Source organism: Castor canadensis, chromosome 5 (genome assembly GCF_047511655.1).
Source record: "Castor canadensis chromosome 5, mCasCan1.hap1v2, whole genome shotgun sequence".
NCBI classification, from domain to species: domain Eukaryota; kingdom Metazoa; phylum Chordata; class Mammalia; order Rodentia; family Castoridae; genus Castor; species Castor canadensis.
Window position 1 is genome coordinate 149,764,366 of NC_133390.1, and position 22,905 is coordinate 149,787,270.

At 35.9% G+C, this 22,905-nt stretch overlaps 1 pseudogene; it reads left to right on the top strand.

Moving 5' to 3' along the window:
• Positions 1–11,750: 11,750 nt before the first annotated feature.
• On the top strand, positions 11,751–13,355 carry LOC109677381 (small ubiquitin-related modifier 3 pseudogene; annotated as a pseudogene).
• The last annotated feature ends 9,550 nt before the right edge of the window (positions 13,356–22,905 follow it).

A 22,905-nucleotide genomic window follows, 5' to 3' on the forward strand; every position in this document is an offset into this window, starting at 1 on the left:
TATGCATTAAAAGTACACGTGTGTATACATGCAAGCATATGTGTGTAGAGCAAGTGTATGCAGACAGGTGAGCCCTGCCTATAGTATGACAAGTACATGTATTCAATCATTTCAGAAGCTCAACGACGGTGGCTTTAATTCTCTGAACTAGCCATGTAACATTTTTATTTTTCAATAGGAGCCACCTATGATATAGGGGCTACATACTCCCAGCAACATTTTCTCCTTCATTTCTAGTTTACCATTCACCCAAGTGGAGCATTTTTTAGGGATAAGCAAGATAGAAATTACTTTCTATTATAAATTTTGACTCATAGAGAAGGCAGGAGAACATGGCAGGACCATGAAGGCCCAACCCTTCCAAGAAACAGATTGAGAGTTGGCTTTCCATTTGGCCTACCCTGAGTAAATGGATGAATTCTGAGACTTGATCTCCCCTAAACCTTAATCTCTAAAATCAATCATTTCTATTCCTACATGAGGCATTGGACTAGACAATAAAAGACCAGAACATCCTTAGGAGGGAATTAGGAAAACCACTAAGAGTCCAAGGTCATGTCATCAAATCAACTGATAGATCTTTCATGGTAGGAACCACGGGCAGAGTATAACATGCATGTAAGTGGAAATAACCTTTGAGAAGGACTGAATTATTGGCAACTCTCTGCACCAAGCATACTTATGCCTCAAAAGCAAAGCATACCACTGATAAACTGGAATATAGCTTCTTTTCTGTGACATTACTAGTTTCTAACAGAAGACATCTGTGACCAATATCTCTTTGACTTAGAGCAGATTAAAAATTAAAGGAAACATTTCTAAAGCCAAAATTAATTATGATAGACATTTGGCTGCCCAGTGAGAGGAAAAATTCTATTAAAAATAAATGGTCTAACAATATAAATATAAGCATTATTATGAAAAACAGGTTATACTAAGTAGAGGTCACTAATGAGAGAAGGAGGGTAAAGGAAGGAAGTTAAGAAGGTGGATATGGTTGATGTATTTTCTATACAAGAATGAATATAGAATTTTTAAACCCATTAAAATCACAAGAAGAAGGCTAAGGCAGAAAGGAGAAAAATAGATGGGATGAAACAATTTGGGTTACAATACGTACATACATGGAAATATCACAAGGAAACTGCCTGCATAGCTATCTTAAACAAACAAACAGGCCCTTTCTGAAGGTTGGCGCCAGTAGGAGGGCAAGGACATTAGGAAACGGTATAGGAGGGTGAATATGGTAGAAACACTGTGTACTCCTGTATGAAAATGGAAAAACAAGACCTGTTGAAACTGTTGCAGGAAATAGGAGAGGAGGAACAAAGGAATTCAGCTATGATATATTTTAACAAATTTTGTGTGTATCATAACATACTCCCAGGACAACAATAATACGATGATAACTTTTTTAAAAAATAAAAACAATTTAAAAATAAATGATCTAAGGAATATCTTTTCATGATAATCAGTTGCATAAGTTAAATAGAGTTTAATATAATTTTCTAAACATTAATGAAAATCATCTACCTTGTGGAGAGTCTCATCTTTCTTTTTTCTTTTTATTAGCATATATTAATTGTACAAAGGGGTTTCATTGTGATATTTCCATACATGCATAGAATGTACTTTGATTAAATTCACCCTATTACTCTTTCCTATCCCTTCTCCCTCCTCCCTTTTCAAACAATTTTAACAGCTTTCATTACTTTATTTCATTCTTCTTTATGACTGTATAATACTCCATGTGTCTATATATACACATTTTCTTTATCCATTCATCAGTTGATGAGCACCTAGGCTTATTCCATAGATTGGTTATTGTAAATTGTGCTGCTGTAAACATGGGTGTGCAGCTATTTCTACTGTATGATGACTTACATATGCCCAGGAATAACGTAGCAGAGTCATTTGATAGTTCTATTTTTAGTTTTTTGAGAAACCTCCATACTGATTTCCATAGTGACTTCACTAGCTCACATTCCTACCAATACTGTATGAAGGTTCTTTCCCTTGCAGCCTCACCAACATTTGTTGTTGTTTGTTTATTTGGTGACAGCCATTCTGATGGGGGGTGAGATGAAATCGCAGGGTAGTTTTGATTCACATTTCCTTTATGGCTAAGGGTGTTGAACATTCTTCATGTACTTACAGGCCATTTGTACCTCTTCTTTTGAGAACTGCCTGTTCAATTCAATTGCTCATTTATTCATTTGGTTGTTTGTTCTGCTGGTGTTAATTTTTGGAGCTCTTTTTACATATTCTGGATATTAACCCTTTATCCTATGAATAGCTGGCAAAGATTTTCTCCCATTCTGTAGGCTGTCTCTTGATTCTTGAAATTGTTTCCTTTACTGTGCAGAGTCTTTTAACTTGATATTGTCCCATTTGTCAATTCTTGCTCTTAGTTTCTGAGCAATTGGAGTCCTATTCAACAAGGCATTATCTATGCCTATATTTTTAAGGTTTTCCCTGTTTTTCTCTACTGATGCTGAAAAGTTCTTGAAAAAGTTTGCTTTCGTGGACTTTGTGGGGTTTTTTTTCATTTTTATTAGCATATATTTATTGTACAGGGAGGATTCATTATGCCAATTCCCAATAGCCTTACATTGTACATTGGTTAGATCATGCCCACCATCCCCCCCTTCCCCTGCCACTCCCTATCCACACCACTTAAAATATCTGCAGGACGGTTCACCGTGGATATATATGAAACCCATCAATCATGTTCCCTCACCTTTATTTCCTTCATTCACCCTCCCCACACACACTGTACACATTTTACCGTCCTGTCTTTCATTTTTAATTCCAAAGTTGATGTTCAAAGCGATTCTCAATGCTTCACAACTGAAGATATGCTTTACTTTGGTCAGTTCAACCTCCTCTGTTACTCTTCCCCCTTCCTTCCCACCCCCTATTATTTTACAACTTTCAGTGCATATTGTTATGTTCTCTGCAGAGATGTAATGTATTTCCATATTGTTGACTGTCATTCTCTTTTCCTTCCTCCCCTGAGTCCCATAGTATTAGTTTGCTTCCAAATCTACTTAGAAAAACATGGGTTTTTTTTAAATACTAATTAAATTTTACATTAGTAAAGCAGTCCCATCCAAATTGTTTTTTAAAAAATTTTCCACTTGTTATTTTAAGATTCTTGGACAATTGGTGAATCTCTTCTTTCAGTAAGAAAGCACACAAAATTCTAAAATTGATTTAAAAATTCTAAAGCGAACATGTAAAGAATACTAATTGTGGGTAGGCAAGAGAGAAAATACCTTTTCAACTGGGCTGAAAACACATCTCTTGACTAACCAACGAAGTAGGTAAGACCCCAAAGCATAGAACTTTGGATATAAAGAACTGAAGAAGAGATATGAATATGAAGTAATAATGCATGAGGGTCTTGCCCCATGTTGTTGACCTAGGGATAGTTTGGAGTGGGGGTAATGAGTGCTCTTGACTCCATGGTGTTAGTATAAACAATTCCCTGGGCTCAAGTATCAGTCTGTTAAATAAATTCAAGAGACAGAGGAAATGATGTTTATGGGCTAGAAGTCTGGGCTCCTTTTTTAAATAATCATGAGTACACAGATCACAAAATGGAAACCTGATATGATGGGAAGAGAACAAGAGAAAATGACACAAGCTAAACTTGAAGGGATGGGTTAGTTTGACAAATTTAAAAAGATATTCATTTGAGAACAAATTTACATATGTTACCTTTAAAAGTTTGTATGTTATTGTTTACATGAGATTGCCAAAAATCTACTTTTTGTAGGAACTTTAACTTTTCAAAGTTACAATCTATTTTCATTTGTCTGTATAAATCATAGGAAGCTATATTGCATATTTGTCCCATTAGGACAAATTTTTAAAATAATTTACCTTCTAAATGTTAAAAGTATGGTTTTAATGGTTTATATGTTTATCTGGTTTATATAGATATTATATTTTACTAAATCTAGTATAAAAATTATTGTAAGATAATTTTTTATCTTATTAGTGTAAGATAAAAGTATATAAATATCCTTAGCATCAAGAGTGACTTGGACAAGATTTCAAACATATGATTATTAGTTTTCTAAGTGAATAAAAAATTAGGAAGAAATGAAAAAAAGTGAGAGGTGTATTTCAATAAGAGTTAATTAATTGCTTTGTTTCAGTTCATGCAAAAAACATGCGAGATTTTCAGGGAAGAATAAAAAGTACATCTATTCCTGACTATTACTAATGATGATGCAAGGGTTTATAGCCTCACCTTAGACCTAATACAGTAGCTAAAGTTTGGAGCTTCATTTGCCATTGCTATCATGTAAATTATAATCATTGGCCTCTAAATTGTAATTAGAATGTTCATGTTTTTTACACATGCATCTCTGAAGTATACTCTGGGCCCTAATTGATAAATGTACTTGAACTGAATAAGTCAACTATTCAATTGAAGTTCTGAGAGCTACAGAAGCCATTTCATGAAACTTGGTTTCCTCAACTCCTATTCTATGTCTAGGTCCTCAATATCCCTATTTCCATTCAGTTCAGATTTAACATTACTAGAATCTAAAATGCCATCTTCCTTTCCACCACAATTAGTTCCTCCTAGGAACTCTCCTCTTTCTATAAAGAAAGAGCTATCATTTTTCCTTGCTAATCCTGCACTCTCCTAAGCATCACCAACACTCACAAATACACACAAACAAAGCAAGTATTCTACCAAGTTCTATTTATGCTTTCTTTGTTTTGTCTCTTATATTTGCTTTTTATATCCTGCTCTCAATGCCATCACCCTGTTGTTACTGGCCACATTTCTGGTCTCCTTATCCTTAATCTCTTCAGCCCCTGTTTTGAGATTCTCTTAGCAAATCATTCTTCTTAAAGCATTTGAGGCAGGCCATTCTAGTAGCTCTCCATTACCTTCAAATAATTTCAAAGCTTTAGCTTGGCTTTTCCATGCAAGTCCCTATTGTCACCCCATTTTATCCAGCTCGCTAGCTGAGATTGTTGACATTTTCCTTCCCAAGCACTACTTGTGTGTCCCTCCCCTGTGCCATGGCTTCAGGGAGGACCACTTCTGTCTGGGATGTATCTGTCATCATCTTTAATTCATGAAATCCAGACCATCTTTTAAAGCCCATTTATAGTGTCTCTACCTCCATGGAGTTCTGCTCTGGTCATCTAAGCTGTTCTCCCTGCTCAAGACAGTTAACACTTTATCTGTATCTCTCCTGTGGGACTTATCTCTTACTCCATATGTTATGTTTGTTTGTGAATGCACTTTATCACCCTTGCTCTTTAACCAGATCGTAAATTGGATCCTGTCTGATCCACTCAACTTTGAAACTGCCCGCACTCCACAGTGTTTTATATATAGTAGGAACACAGTAAATATTTGTTGGGCAAAGAGCAAGCAGCTCCATGGAAATCTTAGGTTCAAAGACCTTTTCTAAATTTTCCTCTCTAGACCAGTCACCCAGAGTGTGACCTGCTACTCATGAAACATTAAAGAATCTCTTGATGAAATTTCCAAGTTGCTCCCGGTTATTATTATTGTTCACTTGAAATATAAATAAAACAAGAATAAGCAGATGCCCCAAAACTGACATAATAAAAAAAATAATTAATTAAAAGGGATGGATTTGATAGATGTGATTAAAAGTAACTCTGAAGTACAACACATAATCCAAGTTCAAAGTATGATTAAAATCCACCAAAACAAAAAATTAGCTCACTTACTCACAATTTTAAATTGACTCTCAAATGGGAAGGAGAAATTTTACATTTGGATGGTACAAAAATAATTAAGTCTGAATATCTATAAACTCCTTGTTAAATGGGTCATATCCAACTGGGAAACTGCTGAGTAAATTAAGTTTAAATTGCATAATTCTTCAATCATACAAACACTATTCTTATAAAATATGACCTTGTGGATTGGTTTTCATAACTTATAATTGTAGAAAGATTTAAAAATTGTACAAATTTTAAAGATGCTTTTTTTTTGGATTCCAGTAATACCTGAAATCATTTGAAAGATGATTAACTGTGCTTTCTGAAACTCCAGAGTCACCTTTTCAGTTATTAGCTTGAGATATTTGGGGTTTTGTTTGTTTTGTTTTAGAAATTAGTACAGAAGGATTTGAAAATTGGTATTTGGATAATGTTATAATTTATATGTTTCCCTTTATTTCCAAACCACCCTGTAGAAGGGCAATATAAGAAGAAATCTATCTTAAAGTTGCTGTTTAAGATTTTTCTGAAGCTTGATCTAGATTAAGCACAGGTTATCTTACATGTCATATTTTCATCCAGTTGTCAACCTAACAAATCTGTCTTCCATGTGGGGAGTGTAGTTGACCCAACCTCATTTCGGATTATCTCACAGAGTAGTTGTCTTCTGTTTCCATGGCCCTGATTTTGCATAAGTGGCTCAGAAGGAAATGTTGCTTCAATTTTTAGAAATGTATTTCTGATTAGAAATTTCAATCTACATGTATTACAGTTGTGGTAAAGTTCTACCATAGTAAATAACTAGCTGAGAAGTGTTTTTGTTTTGTTTTCCTTCCAACCCATGGAGAATTGGATTGCCTGGATTTTAATTGTTTGCTGTACCATTGATTAGCTGTGTGATAGTCAGCAAGTCACCTGCCATTTCTGAAGTACTATAAAACAAGGGCAAAAATAGTTCTCCTTGGAAAGGTAAAAAGATGAAGGAAGATCACCCAAGCAGAAAGACCCAGTCACTGAAGGAAGAGCTCTATGGAGGAGCAGCATAGGCCCACACCCCAGTCACTCACCAACAGAATAAACCAAGGTCCAGCATTTTGAGACTCACAACCCAGCAACAGGAGGCAGTCCAGGTAGACTTTTCCTCTCACCAGGCTGAATAGGAGTTCCTCTAATAAGGCAATGTGAGCAAAACACCCCTGGTAAGAGGAAGGGAAAGGGGAGAACATCTCTACTAACAAGTATCCTGATCCAGGATATATTTTTTCCTAGTGATCCTGACAGAACACTCCCACAAAGAGAGATGCTAGGTAACTTACTGGCACCAGCAAGAGTATTCTACAACAATTAGACTCAGTCTGGGAAGTCACTTTATCTGAGGACTTTTCTCTTCTGTCCAGAGGCATCAGGAGGCTGGGTACTTTCAACAAGTACCCAGCAAGGAAACTTTCAACACAGCAGGTGGTGTAGCTGAATAGTCACTTTCCTTTGCCTCAAGGAAATAATGAGGCAACCAGATGACACCAGAAGGAAGGATATCACAAGTACCTGACCAGAGAAGCTCTTTGTCCTTAAAGGAAAGAACGTACTTAACTTCCCTCCAACCAAGTGGCATTAAGTGGCCTTCTCTGTGGATAATCATTCTATTCCCTTACTGGTCCCTGTAGGGGTTAGTAAGAGCACTAGGCTGACCAAAATGGGACTAAAAAAAGCTCTGAAAATTAAGTTGCTATTGCAACCAGTCATAAAAGTAGATCAGGTCCTATATACTGAACCTAAACAGGGTGACAGTCCATAAAAGATGTAAATAAGACACAGAATATGTAAACAAAATAGGCCAGATGTCTACAACACAATAAAAATTTCATCTGACAAATCAAAACACAGAAAAAACACAGCTTAAATTAGAAAAGACAACAGACTGATGACAACACTAGATAAGTAACACAATAGATTTACCTGGCAAGAATTTTAGAGCAGTGGGGGCAGGGAGGAGAAATGACCCAAGCCTTGTATGCACATATGAATAATAAAATAATAAAAAAATTTAAAAAAAGAATTTTAGAGCAGTAATCATAAAGATGCTTTAAAGAGAACCAGGCATGGCGAGCCATGCTTACGATCTCAGCACTTGGGAGGATCAAGAGTTCAAGGCCATTCTGGGCTATATAGGGAGACCCTGTCTTAAAAAGGAAAAAAGAAAAAAGGAACAACAAAAAGCACTTACAAGAAATTGCAATTTTTTTAAACAAATGAACAAATAGAAATGTTAACAAAGAGCAAACTTATTTAAAAATTGAACTTATAAAACCCAAAAATAGAACTAAAATTTAAAAAAACCCTTTCTGAATTGGTTCATTAAGGAAGGGAAGAGGATTTGTCCAGTGAATTTGTAGGCAAATCAATAGAATTTACATAATCTAAACAGCAGAGAAAAATATAGATGAAAGAAAGAAAGGAGGGAGAGAGGGAAGGAGAGACAGAGGGAAGGAGGGAGGAAGGAAGGAAGGAAGGAAGGGAAAAGAGAGAGAAAGAAGGAAAGAAGGAAGGAAGGGAGGGAGGGAAAGAAAGAAAAAGAAAGAAAGAAAGAAAAAGGAAAAAGGAAAGAAAGAAAGAAGGAAGGAAGGAAAAGAAAGAAAAGAAAAAAGGAAGTAAAACAAAACTCAAAATCTGGCACTTGTGTAACAATAATAAAAAAGCTAATATTCATATCATCAGAGCTGCAAAATGAAAAGAGAAAGAAATAGAAGTTAAGAGTATTTGAAGAAATAATGGCCAGAGCTTTCAAATTTTATTAAAGACACAAACTTAGAGATTTAAAAGGTGAGTAAACCCTCAATGAAGAAAAACTTTAAGAAATCCACATTGAGAAATGTCATAATTTAACTTCTGAAAATTAAGTGAGATAAATCTTCAAAAAATACCCAGACAAAAACAATGCATTACTTTTAGGAAATGCCTATTTTAATGACAATTTATTGCAAGCATGAAATCATGATGCTCAGAAGGAAGTAATGCAGCATTTTTCTATTGCTGAAAGGAATGAACTATCAACCAAAAATTTCATGCCCAATGAGATTAGTCTTCAGAAATAAAAGGAAAATACAAAAATCCTAGGCAAAGGAAAACAAAAAGAATTGGCCAGTAGCAGATGTATCTTTAAAGATAGATAATAGAAATTCTTTAAGAAGAAAGAACAACAGAAAGAGTAAATGAGTGGGCATACACAAATTGTATTTGATAGTACTTGAATCAAAATTTGTAATACTACTTGATACTCAAGTAATAATGTTTAAAATAGGGAAGTTAAAGGGAACCAAATCCAAGAAAGTTTCCCACACATCACTTGAAGTGCTAAAATGTTGATACTAGTAGCCCATAATAAATCACATGTCTATGTTGTAAATACCAGAGCAACCACTAAGAAATCTATAAAAAAGAGATAAACCCAAACTGAAAAAAAGCACAAATAAATCAAAATGCAATTTTGAAAAATACTTAAGTAACTTAGAGAAAAACAAGAATTAAGAGGAAGAGGAATACAGAGCAGAACAGAAAACAAATGATAAAATGGCACACTTAAGCCATAACATATAATTATTTACCTTAAATGTTAATAGACTATATACCAATTAAGAACCAGGGATTGGCAGAGTGGATTAAAGTGATTATGATGTAATTGCATGCTGCTTACAAGAAACTCATTTCAAAACATTTACACAGGCAGATTCAAAGTAAAAGAATGATAATAGATACACCATGAAATAATAATCAAATATTTTAATATAGTGATATCTATATTAATATCAGATAAAATATACTTTAGAGCAAAGAAAATTGATAACAATGAAGAAAGGCATTATATAATGATAAGAGGATCAATCCATTAGGAAGAAAAAAATCTACCAGAAAGAAAAATCCACCAAAAAACTGTTTCACAATGCGTTAATCAAAAACTGATGTAGCTGGGAAAAAATTAGTCAAATCCACAATTATAGTTAGGGATTTCAGCACCCCACTTCCACAGAGTGGTAGAGCTACTAGACCAAAAGTCAGTAAGAATATAGAAGAAATGAACATTGTATTTAATCATTAAGATCTAATTGCTTTATGAAACCCCTAACAATAGAATATACTTTTTTAAAGCACAGATAGATTGTTCATCAAGATAGTTCATATCCTCAGCCATAAATTATACCTCAAAAAATTTAAAAGAAATTGAAATTGTATGGATAATATTTCAGACCAAATACAAATAATAGAACAACAATAGGAAAATCTATAAACACTTAGAAATGGAATAACATACTTTTAAATCATCAATGAATCAGAGAGAAAGTTTTAAGGAAAATTAAAATAACTGAATTAACATGAAAATGAAACAAATTTAAAATGTGGGACATGGTTATTGCAGCATTGTGAGGCAAATGTGTATCATTAAATACTTATAGCAAAGACAAAAGATCTCATATCATTAATTTAAATTTCCATCTCAAGAAACCAGAGAAAGAAGATACAAATATGCCTAAAGTAAGCATGAGAAATAAGTTAATAAAGGTAAGAGTAGAAGTTAATCAACATGAAAATAGAGAAAACAATTGAAGGAATAAAAAGTTAAAAATGAATAAAATTCTAACAAGGCTGCATAAATAAAATAAGAAGATCCACAAACTAATATTAGACGTAACATAAAAGATGTCACTATAGATCCTGTAGTTATCTTATACTTATTAAAATGATAAGAGAACACTTGGTATATAAAAACTTTATCCTCGTAAATTTGACAACTTATTCAGGAATCAAGGGACAGGGGATGAAAGAGAGCAGTGGAGCGGATGAACTCATGTATGATTTTTTTTTATTGTTTTATTATTCATATGTGCATAAAAGGTTTGGGTCATTTCTCCCACCTGCCCCCACACCCTCCCTTACTACCCACTCCGCCCCCTTCCTCTCCCCCCCACCCCCTCTATACCTGGCAGAAACGATTTTGCCTTTATCTCTAATTTTTTTGAGAAGAGAGAGTATAAGCAATAATAGGAAGGAACAAGGGTTTTTTGCTGGTTGAGATAAGGATAACTATACAAAGCGTTGACTCACATTAATTTCCTGTGCCTGTGTGTTACCTTCCAGGTTAATTCTTTATGATCTAACCTTTTCTCTAGTTCCTGGTCCCCTTTTCCTATTGGTCTCAGTTGCTTTTAAGGTATCTGCTTTAGTTTCTCTGCGTTAAGGGCAACAAATGCTAGCTAATTTTTTAGGTGTCTTACCTATCCTCACCCCTCCCTTGTGTGCTCTTGCTTTTATCATGTGATCAAAGTCCAATCCCATTGTTGTGTTTTCCCTTGATCTAATGTCCACATATGAGGGAGAACATATGATTTTTGGTCTTTTGGGCCAGGCTAACCTCACTCAGAATGATGTTCTCCAATTCCATCCATTTACCAGCGAATGATAACATTTCGTTCTTCTTCATGGCTGCATAAAATCCCATTGTGTATAGATACCACATTTTCTTAATCAATTCGTCAGTGGTGGGGCATCTTGGCTGTTTCCATAACTTGGCTATTGTGAATAGTGCCGCAATAAACATGGGTGTGCAGGTGCCTCTGGAGTAACCTGTGTCACAGTCTTTTGGGTATATCCCCAAGAGTGGTATTGCTGGATCAAATGGTAGATCAATGTCTAGCTTTTTAAGTAGCCTCCAAATTTTTTTCCAGAGAGATTGTACTAGCTTACATTCCCACCAACAGTGTAAGAGGGTTCCTTTTTCCCCGCATCCTTGCCAGCACCTGTTGTTCCTGGTGTTGCTAATGATGGCTATTCTAACAGGGGTGAGATGGAATCTTAGTGTGGTTTTAATTTGCATTTCCTTTGTTGCTAGAGATGGTGAGCATTTTTTCATGTGTTTTTCGGCCATTTGAATTTCTTCTTTTGAGAAAGTTCTGTTTAGTTCACTTGCCCATATCGTTATTGGTTCATTAGTTTTGGGAGAATTTAGTTTTTTAAGTTCCCTATAGGGGGCGGAGAGCCTGACTTGGCGGCTCCGGCGCCACCTGTTCCCGCAGCTCATCTCACCGCCACCGCGCAGCCATGTCCGAGGAGAAGCCCAAGGAGGGAGTGAAGACAGAGAACGACCATATCAACCTGAAGGTGGTGGGGCAGGATGATGGCTAGGTGGTGCAGTTCAAGATCAAGAGGCATACCCCACTGAGCAAGTTGATGAAGGCCTACTGTGAGAGGCAGGGCTTGTCTATGAGACAGATCAGATTCAGGTTTGATGGGCAGCCAATTAATGAGACAGACACTCCCACACAGCTGGAGATGGAAGACGAGGATACCATTGATGTGTTCCAACAGCAGACAGGAGGCACAGCTTCCCAAGGGACCGTCTGCACACCCTGCCATCGTCCCTGCATTTGCTATTGAATGGTGAGCGTGTGACCATACCAAACACAGAAGAGTCTGCAGGAGCCAAGGACAGTCACTGAAATGATTCTCCTCTCTCTGAAGCACTTTGAGGACAACTCAAAACTGTCTCTGCAGGGATGGGGCTGCAGCTTAAGTTGGGCCAATCAGATTGTTTTCTTCATTTAGGTGAAATGAGTTGTGAGGTTTTGGGTTTGTTTTGTTTTCATTTTGTTCCCTTCCTCTCCCAGATAATTTTTTCCCTCAAAATTGGGACTGAATGTTGGCTCTCACTCTATGGCCAGGCTCTAACCCTAGGTACTGTCCTAATCAGAGAGAGAGCCCGTGTTCACCAGTGGGCACGTCTGTGGGACAGGTGTGGGGGGGGCAGAATTCCAATTTAATATTTGTTAAAGACACAGGATGTTAAAATGCTAAATATTGCAAATTTAAGCTTTGTCAAGCATATGGTAAAGTTAAAGTGAAAACACCAGATATTTCTTTCAAGGTAAAAACAGGTCCTTCAGTAACAAGGCCTGGATACTCCTGCTCTGGAGCAGGTTTCCCAGGACCCGAGGCCCAGGGTACCATCCTCTCCTTAGTATCTGGGGGGGTGGGTACGTGGACAGTGATTTGCACACCAAATCTCAGCTTTTTCCCTTTTCATAACATGGAAAAAAGTAATTACCATATTTCTCATTTGGTAATTGTACTGTGGGCCTCAGATTTCTTCTAGTATTTGCTTCTGATGAACAATTATGATCTCTATGAAAAAGTAAGATTAAGTGTTGTTGAATTTGCAGTTTTGTTTTTGTGTAAAAGAGCTACTTCAAAGTGTGGTTGCAAAAGAAACCCATGGAAAGGTGACTTCATGCTCTTCTCATGATTTGTGCTCCACTGCATTCCAAATACGTATTGAAGTTATGCTTTAGTATGGTGACTTCAGTTCTGTGAGATATTTTGGGATCTATACCAATTAAAATGTTCAGAGTTTTGCCTATTGTTCTGTAAGGATTCATTGCTGCTTAATGGCCATTCTCTGCCTTTTATAGTCACCTGATAATGACCCACCATTTCTTGCTTGCTTGAAACCTTGCAGAAAATGTTTCCTTTGTTTGCTGTGTGGCTCAGGTGGGATGTTTGTTGGCTCTATTGTGCTCATTCACCAATTTGTACATTGTTTGTTGTCCTTTACTACTGTAAACAGTAAATATAGTTTGGTATTCTGTCAAAAAAAAAAGTTCCCTGTATATTCTGGTTATCAGTCCTTTGTCTGATGTGTAGCTAGCAAATATTTTCTCCCACTCTGTGGGTGTTCTCTTCAGTTTAGAGACCATTTCTTTTGATGGACAGAAGCTTTTTAGTTTTATGAAGTCCCATTTATCTATGCTATCTCTTAGTTGCTGTGCTGCTGGGGTTTTGTTGAGAAAGTTCTTACCTATACCTACTAACTCCAGAGTATTTCCTACTGTTTCCTGTATTAACTTTAGAGTTTGGGGTCTGATATTAAGATCCTTGATCCATTTTGAGTTAATCTTGGTATAGGGTGATATACATGGATCTAGTTTCAGTTTTTTGCAGACTGCTAACCAGTTTTCCCAGCAGTTTTTGTTGAAGAGGCTGCTATTTCTCTATTGTATATTTTTAGCTCCTCTGTCAAAGACAAGATGGTTATAGTTGTGTGGCTTCATATCTGGGTCCTCTATTCTGTTCCACTGGTCTTCATGTCTGTTTTTGTGCCAGTACCATGCGGTTTTTATTGTTATTGCCTTGTAATATAGTTTGAAGTCAGGTATCGTGATTCCTCCAGCATTGTTCTTTTGACTGAGTATCGCCTTGGCTATTCGTGGCCTCTTGTGTTTCCATATAAATTTAATGGTAGATTTTTCGATCTCTTTAATGAATGTCATTGGAATTTTGATGGGAATTGCATTAAATATGTAGATTACTTTTGGGAGTGTAGACATTTTTACTATGTTGATTCTACCAATCCATGAACATGGGAGATCTCTCCACTTTCTATAGTCTTCCTCAATCTCTTTCTTCAGAAGTGTATAGTTTTCCTTGTAGAGGTCTTTCACATCCTTTGTTAGGTTTACACCTAGGTATTTGATTTTTTTTGAGTCTATTGTAAATAGAATTGTTTTCATACATTCTTTTTCAGTTTGCTCATTATTAGTGTATAGAAATGATAATGATTTTTCTATGTTGATTTTATATCCTGCTACCTTGCTGTAGCTACTGATGATGTCTAGAAGCTTCTGAGTAGAGTGTTTTTGGGTCTTTAAGGTATAGGATCATGTCTGCAAATAGGGATATTTTGACAGTTTCTTTACCTATTTGTATTCCTTTTATTCCTTCTTCTTGCCTAATTGCTCTGGCTATGAATTCTAGTACTATGTTGAATAGGAGTGGAGATAGTGGGCATCCTTGTGTAGTTCCTGAATTTAGAGGGAATGGTTTCAGTTTTTCTCCATTAAGTATAATGCTGGCTGTAGGTTTGTCATATATAGCTTTTGTAATGTTGAGGTACTTTCCTTCTATTCCTAGTTTTCTTAGAACTTTTACCATGAATTGGTGTTGGATCTTATCAAAGGCTTTTTCTGCAACTATTGAGATGATCAAGTGGTTTTTGTCTTTGCTTCTGTTAATGTGGTTTATTATGTTTATTGATTTTCATATGTTGAACCACCCCTGCATTCCTGGGATGAAGCCTACTTGGTCATGGTGAATAATTTTTTGATGTGTTGTTGAATTCAGTTTGCCATTATTTTGTTGAGGATTTTTACATCAGTGTTCATTAAAGAGATTGGCCTATAGTTCTCCTTTTTGGAGGTGTCTTTGCCTGGTTTTGGGATAAGTGTAATACTGGCTTCATAAAATGTGTTTGGCAGTTTTCCTTCCCTTTCTATTTCATGGAACAGTTTAAGGAGGGTTGGTATCAGTTCTTCTTTAAAGGTCTGATAGAATTCAGCAGAGAATCCATCAGGTCCTGGACTTTTCTTTTTGGGGAGACTCTTGATTGCTGCTTCAATTTTGTTTTGTGTTATAGATCTAGTCAGGTGATTAATTTCCTCTTGGTTCAGTTTTGGATGATCATATGTATCTAGAAATCTGTCCATTTCTTTAAGATTTTCAAATTTATTTGAATATAAGTTCTCGAAGTAGTCTCTGATGATTTCCTGGACTTCCATGGTGTTTGTTGTTACCTCCCCTTTTGCATTCCTGATTCTACAAATTTGAGTTTTTTCTCTCCTCATTTTAGTCAGGTTTGCCAGGGGTCTGTTGATCTTGTTTATTTTTTCAAAGAACCAACTTTTTGTTTCATTAATTTTTTGTATGGTTTTTTTGGTTTCTGTTTCATTGATTTCAGCTCTTATTTTTATTATTTCTCTCCTTCTATTTGTTTTAGGATTTGCTTGTTCTTGTTTTCTAGGAGTTTGAGATGCATCATTAGGTCATTGATTTGGGATCTTTCAGTCTTTTTAATATATGCACTCATGGCTATAAACTTTCCTCTCAGGACTGCCTTTGCTGTGTCTCATAGATTCCAGTATTATTTTGTTGAATATATTACACATTCCCTTCGCTTGCACCTCTTCTCCTTCTTTGATGCCTATGATTCTCAAGTTTGGTCTTTTGATGGAGTCGGTGAGTTCTTGCATTTTCTTTTCACGGGTCTTGAGTTGTTTAATTAATAGTTCTTCAGTTTTTCCTTTAATTACCATTTCATCTTCAAGTTCTCAGATTCTGTCTTCTTTTTGTTCTATTCTGCTGGATTGGCCTTCTGTTTTGTTTTGCAGTTCTGTTTCGTTCTTTTTTCTGAGGTTTTCCATATCCTGGGTGGTTTCCTATTTAATGTTGTCTATTTTAGTCCTGAGTTCATTTATCTCTTTATTAATCATGTTCTCTGTTTTATTTGGGGTTTATACAGTATTTCTATGGTTTCCTTTATTTCTTCTTTTGCTTTTTCAAATTCTCTATTTTTGTTGTCTTGGAATTTCTTGAGTGTCTCCTGTACATTTTGGTTGACCATATCCAGTATCATCTCTATAAAATTCTCATTGAGTACCTGTAGTATGTCTTTTTTTTAATTATTCTTGTGGGCTTCATTGGGTTCTTTGGCATAGTTTATCTTCGTTTCGTTGGAGTCTGTTTTCTTCATTTCCCTCTGGTTCCTGTACTAATTTTTTGCTGTGAGGAAACTGGTTTCCCTGTTTTTTCTGTCTTCCCATCATTGCCTTTGGTGTTATTACTGTCCCTGTACTGTGTGCAATTTAGTATTTTCTAGCTTGTAATAATAACAATGGTGATATTTAGAATGGAAGGGTGAGAGGAGATGGAAAGCAAAGAAGTTAAAGAAAAAGGGAAAAACAAATAAACAGACAAGTAGGAAAAAACAAAACAAAGGATCAAACAAAAAAGTTTCAAAGATATAAACAGGGAGCATTAGTGTACTAATCAACAGTAAGCTTGTCCACGTCTTCCCAAGCTGTCTGGGCATGGGCAACTGGCGGCCCGGGGGCCCTCCTGGTTTCTGCGTTTAACATGAAGTGGAGATTCTCTGCACCGGCTGGAGGTGTGGAGGGGTCAAAATTTTGCCTCTTCTTGGTCGTTTTGCCTGCAAGGTGTGTCTCCAGCATCTCTCCAAGATTTCACTATAGGAGGCACGGTTTCTGCTTCCTCCCTCTAGCCATCATCTTGGAATCTGCCAAATATGATATATTTGATACATTGTAAAAACCTTTGTAAATACTCCAGTGTGCCCCCACCCAGCACAATAATAATAATAATAAAATTGACACCTTAGAAGAAATTAGTCAATTCTTCAAAATCCACAAATTACTAAGACATAACCAAAACAAATTACACCACCTTAATAGTATTTAACTGTTAAAGAAATTTAATTTGTTATTTAAATTTTCCTTAACAAAATCTTTATGCAGTAATGGGTTTACTGGAGAATACTACCACTTTAAAAAATCAGCATCAATTTTATACAGAAAATAGAAGAGGAGGAAATATTTTCTAAGTCATTTTACAAGTCACTATTACTCAGGTTGATCTGAGAACTAGATAAGAAACAGTAGCCAAAGCAAAACAAAACCAGGATACCAATGTCTTCATCAATATGGATACAAAACTCTCAATAGGACATCAGCAAATTCCCATAGAGAAAAAGAACGTAATAGAGGGGTTAACCTCACTGAAGTTATGTCAGAAATTCCAAGGTGAAACCTCCTTGAACAATTAATGTGCCTTTAAAAATATGAAGGACAAGAAGGCAAAACGGGTCCTGTACAAGGATGGGTACCAGTGGTGGGGGGGGTGGTTAACAGAGGGTGAAGAAGGGTGAATATGATGGATGTATTTTGTATTCATATATGAAAATAAAATAATGAAACTTGATGAAATTGTTCTAGAAAGGGAAAGGAGAGATGAGGGAGAATGATGGAGGGGGTGAATCTAATTAAGCTATATTGTAAGCACATATGTAAAGGTCACAATATATCCTCCCTGTATAACTATTATATGCAAATTTTTTAAATAAAGTAAAAAATTAGCAAACTAAATTACTGTCTAAAAGGAATTAGACACCATGACCAAATGGGATTTATTCTAAGAATGTAGGACTCTTTCAACATGTATTCAAAATCCAGTGTAGTCTATCAGGTAAACAGACCAACAGACAAATTTGTATGAAAATTTGCTGATTGACACAGAAAATACATTTGACAAAAGTCCAACACTCATTCACAAAAGTAGGTTTTCTCCTTAAGGACTACAATAAAGCAAAGATGTTTGTGCTCACCATTCCTATTCTCATTTTTTTTTTTCTGACATACTCAGTTCCAACTAGTTCAGTAGAGCAATGAAAAGAGATAAAATTGGAAAGGAAGAAGCAAGCTGTCCCCTAACTATGTGTGGCATAGTTATATCTGCACAGACAGAATCTATAAAAACTTCCTTAGAACTAATAGGGAGCTTCAGCAAAATCACAGGATATGAGGTCAAATGCACAAAAATCAATCTTATTTCTGTAAATGAGCAAAGAAAAAGTGTAAATAGAAATTTAAAACATTACCATTTGCAATTACTACAAAGAAGACTAAATGCTTAGGTGAAAAGTTAACAAAACTTATGGGACAATATGCTGAAAATCACAAAATATTCATTAAAAAATTAAAGGCAAAGAAATATTCATGAATTTTATAGCATAGTAAAGATATCAAATATATACATACATATGGGGCAAGAGTAGTATTATTTAAACTCATGTCATATATATATATATATCATATATATGTCATATATATATATATATATGAAATGTACCCCATTTGGGGATTTATAGCATATATCCCAAATATAACCACACACACACATATGACATGAGTTTAAATAACTCTACTGTTTTGTTGAGTGTATTATATCAAGAGAGCCACAACACAAATATGTTACCAATTAAGAACAGAAACAGATTACTTCCTCCTAGGAAAACCAAGAAAGACTTTAATAGGTCTTAAGACACAAGGTATTTCTGCAAATTTTATACTATAAAAAAAGGAGTGATAGGATTTATAAAAGAAAGGAAACTCATGAAAATGATAACCATAAAAATATCAAATGCTTAAAATGTAGCAGATGTTATGCCAAATCCTTTACACGAAGACCTACAGAATATTCTGTGTATCAGTGAAGCAATATGCTTGATTCACCCATTATGAGGCATAGTTGGTATTTGTGTTAGTCATACACACACACATCACAATATAACAACAAAAATACAAACAGTCCAAAAAATTGGACCAAAAAATTGACAGGAATTTCTTCAAAGAAGGAATATGGATGGCCAAACAAATATGGGAAAAGATGCTCAAATCATTCATCACTAGGAAAATGTATATTAAAACTATGATAAAATATCACTTCATACCCAGTAAGATAGGTGTAATAATAATAATAAATATAATAATAATTGATGGGGAGGAAAAATGGGTACTCTTTATCATTACAGGGGAGAATGTAAAATGTTTCAGCCTATTTGGCAATTCCTCAAATTAAAACCAGGTCTCAACAAGTTCATGTATATGTATACTCATAGCATCCTGATTCACAATAGCAAAAAGTGACAACTGCTCAAAGTCTATCAGTTGTTGGAGTAACAAACACATCCAGTAAAATATTACTAAGGTACTGAAAGGAATGATGTCCTAATACATGCAACCTGTGAATGAACTCAAACACAAAACATCATATAATGTATGAATAAACCCAAGGAGGCAAAACACAAACTGGCCTGTCAGGTGTAGAACTCTTGCTTTTTGTCAATTTTTCTTCAGGTCTCCCAGAAGCATGGATGTGTGAACTGAGGTAGGCTTATAGGGGAATGGTAAGAGATTAGCTGGCTGCTATATTAGCATGGAAAAATTTATCCAATTAATCCTTGATGAATACATTGCCAGGAATGGGGAGAGACTGCTTAGCGTCTAAAAGGAGTGATGGATATATTTTGAAACTAGACATAGGTGACAATTACAACAACATTGTGAGTGAACTAAATACCATAGAACTATTCACTTTAAAATTATTAAATTTATATTTTGTATCTCAATAAATTATTCTTAAAAGAGAGTAAGTCATGTAATGGACAGAGTAATTTAATAGTGCTTGTTTAATGTCAAAATATTGATGAAATAAATAAAAATCTAAACAACTTCTCCGAGAGAAAAAACTGTTTAAATGTCTAGGGGAAGTAAGATGAATGCAAAGGAAACAGCAATGCATTGGGGGCCCTTCCTGCATTCGGTGAGCACTTAGCAGAGCAATGTGGCTGAAGTGGGCAGGAACCTGACAAGGAGGATCCAAGGGGACCAGAGGGATGGGAGAGGGACCTTTGCACATAGGGTATTTCAGGTATAGCAAGGCTCTTGGATTTTATTTTTGGTATGGTAAAAAACAGAGGAGTGACATAGCAAATATTAAGGAAGGTGAATTTTAAGTGTCAATAGGTATGTGAAAGTCAGGGGTTTCTTGACTGACTGGTAATTGCTCAAGAGGAACCTTAAAGTGATGTCTGAGCTGTTGAAAGTCTTACTCTAGAAAAGAAGTTTAAAGCAAGCCAGTTTTGATGAGCCAATTCTGTATAACTCAATCTCTCTTGAGAAACAGAAACAGGGTGGCCACCTGGCAAGTATTACCCTAACTTCCTATCAGGAATTGGAAGTATTGACTCAAAGTCAATTTCTTGCTCATCCAAAGTAGGGAAGAAAAGTTTCTTCAGTGTGGCAGTCAGCCTAGCCACTGCGCAGAACCAGACACTCATATACCCAGCTCCTGCCTGGGGATGATGGCTTGGTTTTCTACACAGGACCTTGTTCCAGTCTGAACATTGTCTCCAATGCCTTCCACAATCTCTCCCATTTAACATTTTGTTGCCATATCTAGACCCACATGGCAGCAATAACATGGGCCTAAGAGGTCAAAGATGTCAAGGCTTCTTCACAACATCAGAAGTTATGGCTAGTGAACATGTGGCCCTAGGAAATGTCTGACTGGCTCATTAGGAGCAAATAGAGAAAGGAAGTTGTGATATTGCAAAAGAGAGTTTTGCCCGGGGTTCCATGATTTCTAGTAGGAACAACACTAGAGAGCCCATGTCCTTGACAGCCCAGTGCACACTCTGCCTGACCTGTCTCCTTTTAGAACTCTTCCAACCTTGAATTTTTAAATCCATTTTGCTTCTTTCATCTTGTTCTTCCTTGTAATACCATGTCATAATTCATGTCACATAGAAAGACATGTGCTTTAGGTGGGCAACAGTAGCTGGATAATTTGAATTCAAAGTCTAGCCATTGAAAAGTTGTCATGCATATTAGATATATTGGATTAAAACAAAAATAAGCCAAACATTCAGGTAAGGAATTCCCTTAACATGATTTTCCATGTTTCCTTTTTTGTATAGCTGGGATAACGGAGATGTTCTGGTATATCATAAAAGAATGTCCATATACATTTCAGTCAGTCAATGTGTGAATGAGCATACTTTAGAAATTAAAGGTGAGATATTTGTATTGTACATTATATATAGTATATAACCTCACTTTTGAAAATGTTGATTGCAGATACGATTACATTATTGGTGATACCACTTAAGTGACATATAATCTCTCTCAGAGACTAATGCAATAAACTGGTTTTGGTGTGGTAAAAAACAAAAAATAAGCCAAGCAGGTTTTTCTCTAACACATAGTGGAGTAGATAAGCTGTCAGGTCACTAAGAGTGTAGTGCAAAGCAAAATTAAACAGGTGATAGAGGAATAATTTCTAGCCAAGGGGATCAGGAAGATACTTCATGAAGGAAATGAAACTTAGATTGGACCTTACATAATGAGTAGGACTTCAGGAAGCAGAGTCCATAAAGTATTCTTGAAAGAGAGGGAAAAAGTTAGTAGGCCCAGCCCAAGGAAAGGGTAAATTCTGAGAAGTCTCTGATGGACGCAGAAACAGGTAGGAAGTATACACATAGACGTGAAGGGAGGAAAGATTGAAAAGATTGAACTCAACATCCCAGTGGCACATAGAGATTAGACCTAAAAATTACTTATTGGTTTTGAATAAGAATGATGAGAAACTGGATGTTTCCATGGGATCAAGAACAAATTTGGAGCAAATGTGATTTTTTTCATAAAGTACCTGGATTATGCTTAATTTGCTAAGCAAATCAAGTTCTCTATGTATTGCTCTTTTCCATCTTCAGGTAGTCATCACAGGTATGTGAACTCCTCTTTCCATCTGTGTTCATCTTGGGAGAGGGAAGGCAGCCTTCAATTGGATTTTCCTGGTAAAAGTGCAAAAACTCTGTGAGGTCTCTTATGCTTCTTCCTATGGCCTTCTGGGTGGGATACCTGCTGGTGCCAATAGTCTTAAGGGTCTCTGGCAAACATGGACATGTGAACTAAGGTAAGGTTTATGGGTGTGGAGCAATAGATTGGCTAGCTACAACATTAGCATGGATAAGTTTATCTAAATAATCTTTGATGAACCCATTGTCACAAGGAGGACCAAGACACTGGAAAATAAAAATAAGTAAATGTTTAATTTGGGAAAGAGTAAGAAGTTTGAAGGGCTTCTATGTAGATTTTTCTAGGTGGTAGAATGATGTTTATCTACGAGTTCTTCAAATGGAGGCTAGAAGTTCTGAGAACAAATGTGTCATGTCATCAAAAGGACTCTGTCAAATTTATGACTCCTAAATCCATGCTGTTTTCCTCTACCATATTGGCAAGCAGGATCCCCTCTGGGAGCCATACTTGGACATTGATCTTGAACTTAATAGTTCATAGAATTCCAATATAAACAATATGGTCCACCTATAATTAAGAAAAAGTATCAACTCCACCAATCAGAAAAAAAAAAAGGACTCTGTCCATGAGTGGCCTTTCACTGGTTTGAATTTAAGACCAATCAACATTAGTAAAGATACTAAATTTGAAAGCAGGCAATAAAAAAACCATCACCTTCTATCAACTTCATACTTAATTTTTATAAAAGGTGTGATATCTAAGAAAAGAAAAATGCTAGCTTTCCATATTTCATAAGGATTTGGAGAAGTACCTTGGCAGAACCTACCAGAAAAGCAACTCTTCTCTGGGGTAGCATTGTGCACACTGCAGCTCCCAGGAGGTCACCTGAAGTGGGAGAGGCTCCTTTCTATCCCAGGTTAAAACTCAAAAAAACAAACAGCATGTCAACTTTGGACAGAAATAAACA